Genomic DNA, 6,000 nt, shown 5'->3' on the forward strand with positions numbered 1-6,000 from the left:
GCAATGGATTTGCATCAACTTCTGTTTCAAGTTGAATAAAACTGTAGCTAAAGCACATCATGCTGACAGATGCATTTGGTGACAGTGCACTGAGCAAGCAAGAACATTTGAGTGGCTCAAGCACTTCAAGGGAGGACAAAATCTGTGGAAGACGACAAACAGGCTGATTGACCGTCAACATGCACAACACCAGAAATGATTGTGAAAGTGTGTGATGTGATTGACGAAGACCAAAGGTGGACAGTTCACAATGTTTGTAACAGACTTGGGCTGTCGTACAGTACATATCGACAAATTCTAGCTGACAAACTGAACACGAGACAAATTACAGTGAAGAGTTATAACAGGTGATGAATCTTGGGTCTATACTTATTATCCTGAAATGAAGCAGGCATCATCACAGGGAAAAACACCGTCTTCTCGGAGGCCGAAAAAAGCTCGACAAGCTGACAGCAACGTGAAGTCGATGTCAACCTTTTTTTCAATATTCGAGGAATAGCGCACATGGAGTTTGTTCCACCTGGTCAGACCACCAGTGGGCAGTTTTACTGGGAGGTTTCGATGCGACAGACGGGAAAACCTATGGCGCAAACGGCCAGAGTTGTGGAAAAAGAAAGACTGGTCGATCCACCATGACAATGCACCTGTGCATACCTCTCGTTGTGAAGAAATTCCTGGCCAAAAACAACACGGAATCAGTCTCCTACCCCCCCCCCCCCCCCTGCCCCTGCTCACCAGAACTAGCCCCAGGCAACTTCTGGCTGTACCCAAAGATGAAAATAGTGTTGAAAGGGTGACGTTTTGACTCAATTGAAGACATCAAATCAGAATTGCAACAGGTCCTGAACACCCTTCACCCTACAAAAAATGCTGCAATTGACAGCGCGACCGCTACGGTCACAGATTTGAATCCTGCCTCGGGCATGGATGTGTGTGATGCCCTTAGGTTAGGTTAGGTTTAAGTACTTCTAAGTTCTAGGGGACTGATGACCTCAGATGTTAAGTCCCACAGAGCTTAGAGCCATTTTTTGAATGCTGCAGTTGTGCATACATGTGCAAGGTGACTACTTGGAAGGTCACAGGGGATATTAGAATGTAACTACAGTTTTCTAATTTTTATGTCGAAATTCTTGGATACTTTGGATAGCACCTTGTAAATTACTGCCCTTGATAACTTAAGTTGGCTGACGCTTATAAAAGTAATATCAGTACGTATAAAAATACAGTGTGAAGCAATTATGCTGCATAAATACATAACAATATGATTCTCTATGACATATGTTGTTATTTCTTGTAACCGTAAAATTCTTTTCAAATATCAGGAAAATTCTTGCAGAATGTTAGATCAGTCACTGAAAAGCAGAAGTGCTGAGTTGTTGATCGGCAGACACAAAGAAAGATAATGTGCTAGCTCTTGAAGTAACCCCTTTTCGAGCTAGAGTCTTGAGTAAAAAAAAAAAAAAAAAAAAAAAAAAAAAAACCACACACACAAACACATACATTTGTGTCAGCTGGGGTGGGTAGAGAGGAGGAGAGGGATTAAGGGTGGATGGGTAGCAGCAGCTGGTTTCCCAGATAGGAATGGAGGGAAGGGTGGCAGGTACAGAGCTACCCACTGTCCCTACATGTCCACCTGACAGTTTCCAGTTCCTCTGTCCTGTCAGCCCCCACAGACTCCCATTACCTTCTGCTTCTCGCCAGTTCTGACAACCGTGTCTCATGTGCCTAGCCTGGCTGGCAAAATGGCTGCCATCCTCTGAGCCACTAGCCACCCACTAGTCACCATGTGCAGATGGATGAACAGTGTCTATGGTGCATTTCGGCACGTGGACTTGGTCGAGGTGGGGGTTGCATCTGGTGGGGTGGGTAAAGAGAGGGAGAGGTTGGAGGCAGGGAGAGGGATTGGGTGTGGGTGGCTAGTGGCTCAGAGGAAGGCAGCTGTTTTACCAGCCAGGCTTAGGCAAGTGACACATGGTTGTCAGAGCTGGTGAGGAGCAGAAGGTAATGGGAGTCACGAGGGGCTGACAGGACAGAGGAACTGGAAACTGTCAGGTGGACATGTAGGGACAGTGGGTAGCTCTGTACCTGCCACCCTTCCCTCTATTCCTATCTGGGAAACCAGCTGCTGCTACCCATCCACCCTTAATCCCCCTCCTCCTCTCTACCCACCACAGCTGACACAACCCCCACCACAACCCAGACCATATGCTGAAATACACTGGCACAGTTCGTCCATCTGCCCCATGTACAGGGTATAGGTGTGTGTGTGTGTGTGTGTGTGTGTGTGTGTGTGTGTGTGTGGACATGTTGGGACAGTGGGTAGCTCTGTACCTGCCACCCTTCCCTCCATTCCTATCTGGGAAACCAGCTGTGTGCGTGTGTGAGTGTGTATTTTACTCAAGACTCTAGCTCGAAAAGGGGTTACTTCAAGAAATAGCACATCATCTTTCAATGTGTACAGGGAGACCAAGAGACGAATACACTAAGCAGATTCAGAAGGATGTAGGTTGCAGTAAGTACCGAGAGATGAAGAAGCTTGCACAGGATAGAGTAGCATGGAGAGCTGCATCAAACCAGTCTCAGGACTGAGGACAACAACAACAACAACAACAACAACAATAGGTGTGACAAACTATTACATGTGGTTTGTATATTCGTGGGCTGTCTTTTGTATTTTGACAGTCTTTACTAATGTTTTCTCCTGCTCATTCCTATATACTGCACCCTGTTATGTAGCTGTGGCTTGGACACATGTTTCAATGCAGTGAAACATGTGTTCAAACCTGGCAGAGGTCCAGTGTGTCTAGCATACATGCAAGTCGAGTGCAGGCACTCAACTGGCCTCCTCCTAACCAATACAGGGCCATCACTGGCACAGAGGCAGAACCAGCTTTCATCAGAAAACACAACAGACCTCCACCCTACCATCCAATGGGCTCTCGCTTGGCACCACCAAAGTCACAAATGGCAGTGGTTTGGTTCTAGTGAAATGCATGCTACAGGGCGTCTGGCTCAGAGCCGTCCTCGGAGTAACCAATTTGTAACAGTTGTTTGTGTCACAGTGGTGCCAGCTGCTGCTCAGGTTGCTGCTGGAGATGCAGTATGATGCGCCAGAGCCGTACGGTGAACACGACCGTCCTCCCACTCGATAGTGCCACATTGCTGTCCGGAGCCCGGTCTTCTTGCAGCCGTACATTCTTGTAACCACTGCTGCCAGCAATCATGTACAATGGCTGCATTCTTGCCAAGTCTTTCTGCAGTACCGCAGAAGGAACATCCAGCTTCTTTGGCTCTATTGTACATGACATCATTGAAACTCAGTGAAGTGTTAATAATGGCATCTTTGTCGTCTTACAGGTGTTCTTGACTAACATCAACTCACAATGTGCAATCGCAGAGGTAACTAATGCTCACGGCTGTTACAATGTGCATTTAAAGCAAACCTGATTTGCATCCTCATATTTGCGATACTAGCACCACTCTTATGCAACTGGTGTGAAATTTGAATAGGCATCATCTTTCAATTGTAGAAACATGCCTACCAACTTTCAGTTATGCTGTAAAATTCTTCCCGGTATTGCAGTTACTTTTCCATCAGTGAACTTCTGGACTGAAGGAGACCTCTGACTGAGTAGCAGAAGTTGCTGCCCTCCAATGCTAAATTTGTGATCCCTTGATGCCTCAGAACATGTCCTACCAACCGGTCCCTTCCTCTTGTCAAGTTGTGCCACAAACTCCTCTTCTCCCCAATTCTATTCAATACCTCCTCATTAGTTATGTGATCTACCCATCTAATCTTCAGCATTCTTCTGTAGCACCACATTTCGAAAGCTTCTATTCTCTTCTTATCCAAACTATTTATTGTCCATGTTTCACTTCCATACATGGCTACACTCCGTACAAATACTATCAGAAACGACTTCCTGACACTTAAATCTATATTCGATGTTAACAAATTTCTCTTCTTCAGAAATGCTTTCCTTGCCATTGCCAGTCTACATTTTATATTCTCTCTACTTTGATCATCATCAGTTATTTTGCTCCCCAAATAGCAAAACTCCTTTACTACTTTATGTGTCTCATTTCCTAATCTAATTCCTTCAGCGCTTTTGTTGATGTTCATCCTTTATCCTCCTTTCAAGACACTGTCCATTCCGTTCAACTGCTCTTCCAAGTCCTTTGCTGTCTCTGACAGAATTACAATGTCATTGGCAAACCTCAACGTTTTTGTTTCTTCTCCATGGATTTTAATTCCTACTCCAAATTTTTCTTTTGTTTCCTTTACTACTTGCTCAATATACAGATTTAATAACATCAGGGACAGGCTACAAACCTTTCTCACTCCCTTCCCAACCGCTGCTTTCCTTTCATGTCCCTCGACTCATATAACTGCCATCTGGTTTCTGTACAAATTGTAAATAGCCTTTCGCTCCCTGTATTTTACCCCTGCCACCTTTAGAATTTGAAAGAGAGTATTCCAGTCAACATTGTCAAAAGCTTTCTAGTCTACAAATGCTAGAAATGTAGGTTTGCCTTTCCTTAATCTATTTTCTAAGATAAGTCATAGCGTCAGTATTGCCTCACGTGTTTCAACATTTCAGCGGAATCCAAACTGATCTTCACCAAGGTTGGCTTCTACCAGTTTTTCCATTCGTCTGTAAAGAATTCGCGTTAGTATTTTGCAGCTGTGACATTAAACTGATAGTTCGGTAATTTTCACCTGAGGGTATTTCGCCTGTCTCATACATCTTTCTCACCAGATGGTAGAGTTTTGTCAGGACTGGCTCTCCCAAGGCCGTCAGTAGTTCCAATGGAATGTTGTCTACTCCCGGGGCCTTGTTTCAACTCAGGTCTTTCAGTGCTCTGTCAAACTCTTCATGCAGTATCGTATCTACCATTTCATCTTCATCTACATCCTCTTCCATTTCCATAATATTGTCCTCATGTACATCACCCTAGTATAGACCCTCTATATACTCCTTCCACCTTTCTGCTTTCCCTTCTTTGCTTAGAACTGAGTTTCCATCTGAGCTCTTGATATTCATACAAGTGGCTCTCTTTCCTCCAAAGGTCTCTCTAATTTTCCTGTAGGCAGTATCTATCTTACCCCTAGTGATATGCATCTCTACATCCTTACATTTGTCCTCTAGCCATCCCTGCTTAGCCATTTTGCACTTCCTGTCGATCTCATTTTTGAGACATTTGTATTCCCTTTTGCCTGCTTCATTTACTGCGTTTTTATATTTTCTCCTTTCATCAATTAAATTCAATATTTCTTCTGTTACCAAAGGATTTCTACTAGCCCTCGTCATGTTTCCTACTTGATCCTGTGTTGCCTTTATTACTTCATTCCTCAGAGCTACCCATTCTTCTTCTACTGTATTTCTTTCCCCCATTCCTGTCAATTGTTCCCTTATGCTCTCCCTGAAACTTTGTACAACGTCTGGTTCTTTCAGTTTATCCAGTTCCCACTCCTTAAATTCCCACCTTTTTGCAGTTTCTTCAGTTTTAATCTACAGTTCATAGCCAATAGATTGTGGTCAGAGTCCACATCTGCCCCTGGAAATGTCCTACAATTTAAAACCTGGTTCCTAAATCTCTGTCTTACCATTACGTAATCTATCTGATACCTTCTAGTATCTCCAGGATTCTTCCATGTATACAACCTTCTTTTATGATTCTTGAACCAAGTGTTAGTTACGGTTAACTTATGCTGTGTGCAAAATTCTACCAGACGGCTTCCTCTTTCATTTCTCTCCCCCAATCCATATTCACCCACTATGTTTCCTTCTCTCCCTTTTCCTACTCTCGAATTCCAGTCACTCATGACTATTAAATTTTTGTCTCCCTTCACTAACTGAATAATTTCTTTTACCTCATCATACATTTCATCAATTTCTTCTTCATCTGCAGAGTTAGTTGGCATATAAACTTGTACTACTGTAGTAGGCATGGGCTTTGTGTCTATCTTGGCCACAATAATGCGTTCACTATGCTGTT

Source organism: Schistocerca piceifrons, chromosome 10 (genome assembly GCF_021461385.2).
Source record: "Schistocerca piceifrons isolate TAMUIC-IGC-003096 chromosome 10, iqSchPice1.1, whole genome shotgun sequence".
Taxonomy (NCBI): Eukaryota; Metazoa; Arthropoda; class Insecta; order Orthoptera; family Acrididae; genus Schistocerca; species Schistocerca piceifrons.